The sequence below is a fragment of the Gracilinanus agilis genome, chromosome 3 (assembly GCF_016433145.1).
Source record: "Gracilinanus agilis isolate LMUSP501 chromosome 3, AgileGrace, whole genome shotgun sequence".
NCBI classification, from domain to species: Eukaryota; Metazoa; Chordata; class Mammalia; order Didelphimorphia; family Didelphidae; genus Gracilinanus; species Gracilinanus agilis.
In genome coordinates this window covers 670,118,999-670,129,336 of record NC_058132.1, presented here as the reverse complement: position 1 = coordinate 670,129,336, position 10,338 = coordinate 670,118,999, and positions in this window count along the sequence as shown.

Here is a 10,338-nt window from a genome sequence, read left to right as displayed (position 1 = left end):
GCCCAGCCCCGACGGCGCGGACTGCCCTCCGCTGCCCTGTGCGCTTCCCGGTGCTTCTTTCTAGGGACACCGGGTGGGGAGACTTCGGGGCTGCAAAGGGGCTGGCTGGGCAGGCCAGGAAGGAACAGGGGGCAGGAGCGGCAGTGGAAGCAAGGAACAGACTGGGCAGCGGCACAGGGCGCACAGCGTTGATCAGAGCCAGCCTCTCCTATACCCCGGGTGGACTGGCTTAGGAGCGCGCCCCCGCCCCCAGGTCTTTAAACCGAGGGGCCCCGCCTTCTTCCGGCCAATCGGAAGCGCCCGAAGCACAAGATAACCAATCAGAAAGGAAAACCAAGATGGGGCGTGGTTTGGAAACTGTTGAGAGAAAGGAATGATACAACCGGGGTTGTGGGGGGCACTAGAGGTGTTAAGAGTGTGTGTGTGTGTGTGTGTGTGTGTGTGTGTGTGTGTGTGTGTGTGTGTGTGTGTGTGGTGTCTGTCTATCTGTCTATGTGTCTGTGTGTGTGTGTATCGTGGAGGAGGAAAGGGCAGGAGAGGGAGGGAAGAAGAGAGGCAGGGTAGGAGAGAAAGTGTGGGGAAGAGGGAGGGAAAGGGAGGGAAAGATAAAGAGAAAAAGGGAGGGGAGAGAGAGAGAGAGAGAGAGAGAGAGAGAGAGAGAGAGAGAGAGACAGAGAGAGAGAGAGACAGAGAGAGAGACAGAGAGAGAGACAGAGAGAGAGACAGAGAGAGAGAGACTGTGTCTCTCCCTCTGTGTCTCTTGTCAGTTTCTGGCCATAGGTCTGTCGTCTCACTAGCAGTCTATCTGTCTGTCTCTACGTCTGACTGCCGCCTCTGTCTCTCTGAAAACCAACACCATAACAAAGCTGATTTTCTATCTCTCTCTGTGTCTGTCACTGTCTTAGAAGGCAGTCTGTGTCTTCCATTTCTTTGCAGCCTCTCCCCTGCCTAAGAGCCTTACACAATGTAGTGTAAATTCAATACAGTGCATGTTTGTTGGAAAAATAGAAGGAATGAATGTATTATTAAAAAGAGACCTAAACAGTGTGGCCCGTGTGCCTATACCTGTATGGGCTTTTTTGTTTTTAATTTGCAAACCCATCAGGATGGTTTGCATTTAAAAAAAAAAAAAGCACACAGGAAGATGAACTGAGCCTTGATCAAGGTCAGGAAGGTAGGAAATAGAAGAGCCAGGGCAGAGAACTTGCATCTCCTATTTCTCAGACCAGCACCATCATCTTTCCTCCCAAAAATCCTAGGAGGTAAATTGGCAGTTGTTATTATCTCCATTTTATAAATAAGAAAACTGAGGTCCAGAGATGTAAAGAAGGAGCAAACCTGGGATTGGAATTCTGGTTGTAGACACAAAGATTTGGAGCTGAGCTGGGCTGGGAGTTGGCTGTCATATCTTATCTGAACCCCTTCTCTGACATTTAAGGAAAATGAAACATTTGAGATTTGAGAAGAGATTTAAATGCCCAAGGTCACACAGGAAGGAAGAAAGAACCAGGATTACAATTTGGATATTCTGCCTCCCTGGCCAGTTATCTCTTCTACCGCAGGAGAAAGTGGCAGACTTACTACCTTAAAGCCCTTGCTTTCTTTCCAGGAGTCTCTTTCTCCTCTGAACTTTCTTCATCCATTCCTATGCTTAACACCCTTTTCATCACATAGTGAAATCCACCTTGGAAAGTCTTAACTCTTTTTAGTACAGTTGACTAAGCTGATGATTTGGGCATGTTGCTAGTTTATAACCTCCTTTTTGATGCTACATATCACCAACCCTGAATATTGCTACCAGAAGGGAAACATTGTAAAGAACTATGATAAGAAACATTAAACAGGAATGTTCCCGGTGACCACTTCCTCCAAGTTCTGAGCTACCTGGGGTTTATTTTTCTTTAGATTGTAAATAACATAGAATGTTGGCTTTAAGTTACAAACCAGAAAGAGGGCAAGTTCAGTTTGCTAGGCACAAAGGGCATTAAAAAGACTAAAAAAAAAAACTTCCTTGCAACCTTGAAGAAATCAGGGGGAAAGAGGAAGGGCATCTCTAAGGAACATGTATCTCTTCCTGTCTCTACAGCTGTAACTTTTTAAATTTTTCTTCAGAGATTTTGACTTTCCATCCAGCTATCTTGGCAAAATTTCTACAAAGGCAGTGTGACATAGTGCGAAAGCTCAGATTTAGAGTTTAAGAAGAACTAGGTTTAAGGCCAGTTCATGTGACCTTGGTTGAATCATATCACTTAACTGGGCCTCAGTTTCCTTATATGTAAACAAAGGAGTTGAACCAGGTGATCTCCAATGTCCCTTCTAGTTCTTAGCCTTCTCTGCAATATGATCTTGCCTGTATTATAGAAGTGCTCAAATGGGCATCAGTAAAGAAAATTTAAATTCAAGGTTCTCTTCTAAGCTTAAGCATGTATAAAACTCACTTCTAGACTAGGACATCTGGCAAGGAGGCTAAGAGAGTAATGGGGCAGTGAGGTGGCATAGTGGACTTGAAGTTAGGAAGACCCGAGTTCAAATCCAGCCTCAGATACTTATTAGCTGTGTGACCCTGAGCAAGTCACTTAATCCTGTTTGCCTCCATTTCCTTATCTGTAAAATGAGCTAGAGAAGGACATGACAAATCACAAGTATCTTTGGCAAGTAAATTTCAAAATGGGATCATGATGAGTTGGACAGGACTGAAGGGCAACAACTTCATTCATACTAATTGGTCAGAGCTAAATTCCCTTTATTCTGCAAATTCTTCATCCTTCAAGTAAATTAAGCCTGTATAAGCCAAGGTTTCCACAAAAGCTAAATCAGAGGTGTTCATTGGCTTCACAAAGGAGAGTTAGTCGGTCAATATTTTTTGAATATCTCCTGGGTACTGAGCAAAATTAGACATAAGTGAAGTTTCCATTCTATTCCAGCCTGGTGTCATGGAAAATGCAGTGGATTTAGTCAGAAGCCCTGAGTTCAAACCCCCAAGTGCTACTCATTATTTACATGTTCTTGACCACGTCTCTATCCTCCTCTGTGACTCAGTTTCCTTGTCTCTAGAATAAGAGAGTTGGACTAATTAACTTCTAAGAGAACTTCCAATTCAAAAGTTATGATTCTATGACGTGGGTTCAAATGCTTACTCTGCCACAATTCTTGCCTTTGGCCTCTCCGTGCCTCAGTTTCTCTATTTGTAAAATGAAAGGAATGAACCTGATGGCTTCTAAGATCACCTCCATCACTGACTCTCTAGCTCCTGTGACTTTATGATCTCCATTTAAATACGTACTCTTCTACTTACTATATGTATAACCTTAAGGAAGTCACTTCCACTCTCTGTGACTATGTTTCCCTATTTATAAATTGGAAGGGTTAGACGTGATGATCTAAATCTGAGGCTTCTGGGCAAGATTTAAATCCCTCTTCTGGCACTCTTACTGTGCCACCTTCTCTGAGTCTCAATGGCATTACTTGTAAAATGAAGGAGTTCCTTCCATGAACTCGAGGGAGTTTTCCCCATCATATGAAGAGGGACATACTCTTCTTGTATTATTAAAACCCAGTTGGGACTAAAGAATCCAGAATTAATTATTAGTTTATGGAAATTATGGGACATAAAGTCCAACCTCATGACTAATAAAGCCACGTGTGGCGATTAGCAGCCCCAGAGCCCACATCCTTAACTGGAGCCTCATGAAATAGAAATGGGGCTTTAGAGACAACTAGTGGATTTTTTAAATCATTGCAGCTCGAGTCAAAGAGAAAATGTATTTCTTCTCAGTTCTGGGCAAACCCTATTTGTCCATATCTAAATAAATCTATTCCCAAACCTCATTCATACTAGCTTCATTCATGCAAGATGTGGAATAAATGGTCAGATAGTAATTGTTAATTCAATAATAATTGTTATTCTACAAATCCTTCCTTCTTTAGGTAAATTAAACCATGTAAACTGAGGTTTACATAGAAGATAAATTAGAGTTGCCGACATGCTTTACAAAGGATTCTTAAAATAACCCTTTCATTTTATGGATAGGGAAACTGAGGTCTAGGGAGGACTTGCCAAAAATCCCAGATAATGAGCATCAGAGGTAGGATCTGGACTCCTGCCTTCTAATTCCAAATAGTTATCCATCAACCAATTAATCAATCAACAAAATGTGACCTTGGACAAATTACTCATCCCCTTAGTTTCCATTTTTTTAACTAAAAAAATGGGAATGGGGGAGCTGATGGCTCAGTAGATTGAGAGCCAGGCCTAGAGATGGGAGGCCCTAGGTTCAAATCTGACCTTAGACACTTTCTAGCTGTGTGACCCTGGGCAAGTCACTTAACCCCCACTGCATAGCCCTTACCACTCTTCTGCCTTGGAGCCAATACACAGTACTGACTCCAAGATGGAAGGTAAGGGGTTTAAAAAATAAAAATAAAACGGGAATGATGCTACTAATACTTGCTTCATATGATCAGCAGGACTGTGGTTTAATTAGATTGCTCAGTTATTTTTCAGACATATTTGACTATGACCCCATTTGAGGTTTTCTTGGCAGATTTAGTGGACTGGTTTGTCATTTCCTTCTCCAGCTCATTTGACAGATGGGGAAACTGAGGCAAACAGGGTTAAGTGACTCACCTAGTTACAGCTAGATCTGAATTCACAAGAGCTCTATCCACTGCTCCACCCAAGTGCTTTTGAGCTAATTGTTAAATTTTTGATGTGAGCATTTATTATTATTTATTATTATTCCTGTTGACTCCTTAGGAGCATAGGGCCGCAACCATCTCACGCCAACGGACTCTGTTCTGGGCAACTTCCCCCAGCTGGGCCCATGACATTCCGACTGTTTTTGTTTCATTTTCGGCAGAACTTCGCCAGGTCTGTTTTGGTCTTCCAACCTTCCTCCTCCCTGAAGGGTTCCAGCTCAATGCTTGTCTGGCTACGTTGTCTTCCGGTTTTCGAAGCGTATGTCCTATCCATCTCCACTTACGTTTCTTTATGTCCTGACTAATGGGATACTGGATTGTTCTTTCCCAGAGACTAGCATTGGAGATCTTTTCAGGCCATCTGATGTTCAAGATGTAGCGTAGACATCTATTAACAAAGACCTGGAGTTTGTTGGTGTTAGCGCTCGTCACTCTCCAGCTTTCTGATCCATATAGGAGGACGGCCTTTACGTTGGTGTTGAAGATTCGGAGCTTAGTGACGAGGGACAGTGCTTTGGAGGTCCAGACAGACCGCAGGGTGTTAAATGCCTGCCTGGCTTTGTTGATTCGGTTTCTGATGTCCTCATCTGCTCCGCTGTCCTTACTGACGATGCTACCCAAATAGGTGAAGTGGTCCGTCTCCTTGATGTTTTCTCCCTGTAGTTGGATTGGCAGGTCCTGTCTGCAGTTGACTGTGATCACCTGGTCTTCTTCTTGTTGATCTTCAGACCTGTTTTCTCCGCTTCTTCAGAGAGTCGTGCAAGTTTGGCTTGCGCATCCTGCTGCTTGTGAGAAAGGAGACAGATGTCATCCGCGAAGTCAAGGTCCTCGAGCTGCTTGGTGTGAGTCCATTGAATGCCCGTATTGTTGTCCTTGGTAATTCTTCTCATGGTCCAATCTATGACCATCAAGAAGATAAGGGGCAAAAGCATGCAGCCTTGCTTCACTCTGGTCTTCACTGTAAAGGGAGCCGTCAGTTTCCCATTGTGGATGACCTGGCAGGTAAAGTCTTCGTATAGCTGCTGGATGATGTTGATGAGCTTCGGGGGAATCCTGTAATGTTGCATCAGTCTCCAGATGATGCTCCTGTCCACGCTGTCAAATGCCTTCTCGAAATCCACGAAAGTCATGTAGAGGGGAGACTGCCATTCGATGGACTGTTCGATGATGATTCTTAGGGTGACGATATGGTCGGTGCACGAGCATTTTCACTTTGGAAATCAGCAAACTGTAAATCAGGACTTGAATTATCATTTCACTAATTATCTAGACTTAAGAAGTAATGGAGAAAAGGCAACTAAGCAGCATAGTGGATACAGACCCAGATCTGGAACCTGGGTTCAAATCTGGCCTCAGACACTTCCTAGCTGTGCAACCCTGGCCAAGACACTTAACCCAGTTGTCTAGCCCTTACATTTTTTTTTTTTTTTTGCCTTGGATCTGGTACTTAGCAACAACTCTGAGACAGAAGGTAAGGGTTTAAAACAATAAAGCATAGATAACATTACATTTTAAAGCTAAGGCAATATGCGACCAGTAGAGATTCTCATCATGTTTTGTTTTTGTTGTTTGGTCATTTGAGTCATATCTAACTCTTCATGATCCTATTTTGGGCTTCTTTCTTTCTTCCTTTTTCTTTATTTCTTTATTTCTTCCTTTCTTTCTTTTTCATTCCTTTCTTCCTTCCTTTCTTTTTCTTCCTGCTTCCTTCCTTCCTTCCTTTCTTTCTTTCTTTCTTCCTTCCTTCCTTTCTTTCTTTCACCTTACCTTCTGTCTTAGAATCAGTACTATGTATTGGTTCCAAGTCAGAAGAGAGTAAATGGAGATAAAGTGACTTGTCCTGAGTCACATAGCTAAGAAGTATCAGAAGTCAATTTGAACTCAGGACCTCCCATCTTTAGACCTGGCTCTCAATCCACTGAGCTACTTAGCTGCCCCCTGGGTTTTTCTTGACAAAGATCCTGCTGTAAGGAGGAAAAAGGGGGTTTTATGGGTTCAATATATTAAAAGGTGGTCGCCAGGGGAAATTTCCCCAATTAAGGAATAATCTCAAGTCAAAATTGACTTTTATGGGAGTTTATTTATTTACAATTAGGAAGGTTGAAGGTAGGGAGATTGAGAGAGAGAAACTCTGGCCTGGACCAGGTAAGAATTTAGAGCCCCAGAAGAGGGGCACAGAGGTTAATTAAACAAGGCTTCTAGCCACAAAGCCTACTCCAATAAGAGAGGCCTCCTTAAGGCTGGAGCCTCCAGAAATGACAAGGGAAGAGAAATAAAGTCAGCCTAACTTACCCACGTGACAATTCAAAGGGAAGCAATCAGAGGTCCCACCAGAGTCTCAGCATTCCAACACTCCTCCATGAACCAGAAGAGGTCCTCACCTGAGGCTGTCTTCCACCCAGTCCCCCAGCTGACTGAGGATCCTCTCCTTTTAAAGGGCTCATTTATTCATCACTTCCTGCTCCTCCCTCCTAATTCACATGTCCAATCACAATAGACACTTTCTATGAGAAAGCGTAGGGGGCGGTGCCTCAACTTTGGTCTGTTACTCACTCTAGCACATGTGGGTTAGGACCTCCCAGAATTGGAAGGTGCTCTCACCTTTGTGTAGACTTAATTTAATTATCACCCTGCTGTGGTTGATCATTTCCTTCTTCAGCTCATCTTACAGATGAGGAAACTGAGGCAAACAGGGCTAAGTGACTTGCCTAGGGTCATGCAGCTTAGTAAGTGTCTGAAGCCAGATTTGACTTCAGAAAGATGAGTCTTCCTGACTCCAGACCCAGTATTCTATAGATTGCACTAACTAGGTTCCCTCTCATTTACATTTGAGTTTGACAGCACTGGTCTAGACTACAAATCCTTTAGCTGCTTAAGAGTTAGCCCAAACAGCAATCAATGCTGAGGAGGAAAGCTTCACCACCAGAGAGCAGTTGGGATTTAGAACGTTTCATGATCCAGACAGGGAATACCCTGCTTCCTCTCGAGCTATAGGATGTCACCTCTAAGACAGCCAGGATGCCTTCGTTTTCTAACAGAAAGAGCTTTGCAATTAGGACTAGTCACAAAGCATTTTTGTTTCTGCCATAGTTAATCCTGTCCTCAGCCTTACAGGCATTACCTTGGCCACTGAAAGGCTCTCATTTTCCTAGGTCTGCTAGAGAAAGAAATTAAAATGGAGCTGAATGAAACCCATTCACGCAAAGACCAAGTTATGTACAATTTAATGATTCTGGAAATTAGATTGAGTAACTATTTTCCATTTGCTTATTGGGTAACCAAGAAAATTTTTTTCAAACTATTCCATTAAATGATTTTCCACATATCATGCTGTGATTGACTTTTCATGATGGCGACAGCAGGGACATGTCTCTAATTTGCTTCCAGGTCATTGAAAAAATTGTCCATGATCCTTAAAACCAGGTATTGCTTTTATGTACTTATTCAACTGAATACTATAGGGATTTTTTCTTTTTAGACCCTTAACTTCGGTGTATTGTCTCATAGGTGGAAGAGTGGTAAGTGTGGGCAATGGGGGTCAAGTGACTTGCCCAGGGTCACACAGCTGGGAAGTGGCTGAGGCTGGGTTTGAACCTAGGACCTCCTGTCTCTAGGCCTGGCTCTCACTCCACTGAGCTACCCAGCTGCCCCCACTATAGGGATTTTTAAACCAATGAGTTCAGCCTTCACAAAGTGCCCACCATTGGAAAATATTGCCCCAAAGGATACTCAAAGAGTTTTCTACGGCATTGATTTGAAAGAACACAAGTGAAAATGGGATTTTATTGTATTTTCAATGTAGTCATTTTTCTGAGATTAAAGCAGCTGGTTTATATTATATGAGTAGTTAGTGCTTGCATCATTTATGCACTTTTCGACTGTTTCATAGTTCATTTATAAGGGAAACAGAGGAAACTTGGCATATTTTAACCGTGTTGTTTAGAGTATTTCAGCTTTGTGGTAAAATGATGGATCTGAGCGAGAATGGAAAGGTTTTGGTCTGTGCCACACACGGGAGGGAATATTCATATTGATAAGACTACAGATCTATCAGAGAGCTAAATATTTTTCTTAATGTACAAAATAGCAAAATAAAAAAAGTCACCTACTCTAGTCTCAGGCATGTTCCATCTGTGTGACCCTGGGAAAGTCACTTAACCTCTATGTGCCTCAGTTTCCTCAATTGTTTTTGGTTGTCGTTTCCATCATATCCAACTATTTAAGACTCCATTGATACCAAGACAGAAGGTAAGGGGCATAGAGGGCACAATATAAAGGCTTATTCCCTTCCTGTTCCCTACTCCAATTTTGCCAGGAAAATGGATTTCTGAAGAATTACCTTGGTCCCAAATCACTCCATAAACAGATTCTATAAATGCCCGCAGTTATTCATCCTTGCATAGTATCTGCTTTTTCCTAATTGGTCTACTTTGACTTAAAACTAAAGGCAGTAGGGGCAGCTGGGTAGCTCAGTGGATTGAGAACCAGGACTAGAGACAGGAGGTCCTAGGTTCAAATCCGGCCTCAGACACTTCCCAGCTGTGTGACCCTGGGCAAGTCACTTGACCCCTATTGCCTACCCTTACCAATCTTCCAACTATAAGTCAATACTCAGAAGTTAAGGGTTTAAAATTAAAAAAAAAAAAAAACTAAAGGCAGTTTTGTGTTCCTAGATGAATGTCAGACATCAAAATTAATATTAGGGTCATACATACAAGGAACTTCCTTCCTCTAGTCTAGGCAAAGGGGAAAAAGGAGGGGACCACAAGAAAAGAATCTATCATTAGACTTAGCCACTGTGTTCAATGCTTTTTGCTTGTTTTTTCTTGGTTTCGTGGACGAGTCTAACCTTGGGGTGGGACCAATGGCAAGGAGAAATATCCAGAAATGAATGTGATAGAAAAGCAAAACTCACCAACACAATCTATAAGGATATTTGATGTTGTTCAATCATTCAGTTGTTCTAACTCTTCATAATCCCATCATAAGGTTTTCGTGGCAAAGATACTGGAGTAGCAGGTAGGTGGCTCAGTGGATAAAACACCAAACCTGGTGTGAGGAAGACACCTCAGACATTTCTAGCTGTGCAGCCTTAGGCAAATCACAACTCCAACTACCTAATCCTTGAGGCTCTTCTGCCTTGGAACCAATACACGGTATTGATTCTAAGATGGAAGGTAAGGGTTTAAAAAAAAAAAAAGATACTGGAATAGTTTGCTATTTCTTCCTCCAGAAGACTAAGGTAAATATAAGGTAAGTGACTTTCCCAGGACCACACAGTTATTAAATACCAGAGGCCAGATTTGAATATAGTTTCATAGACGTATTTATTTTAAAGATTAGATTCACATGAGATTAACTACTTAATTAACTGTTCCACCAAAACCAGTTAACGTTTAATAAAGAAGTTTCATCAGTCTTTCTATAGCAATGGTTCTCTGTGAGGGTCCCCTTTTCTAATTCTTCCCTAGTCTGAGATCATCCCATAAAAATAGACATTCCCTTTATCTACACAAATCTCAAGCCCTCTGTTCCCTATTATCCTATGTGCATCAGTCAACAAGCATCTTTTACATCTTAACTATGTGCCAGGCACTCTGCTACACTTTTCTTCCTATAAAAATCCTCTTTGGGGGGATG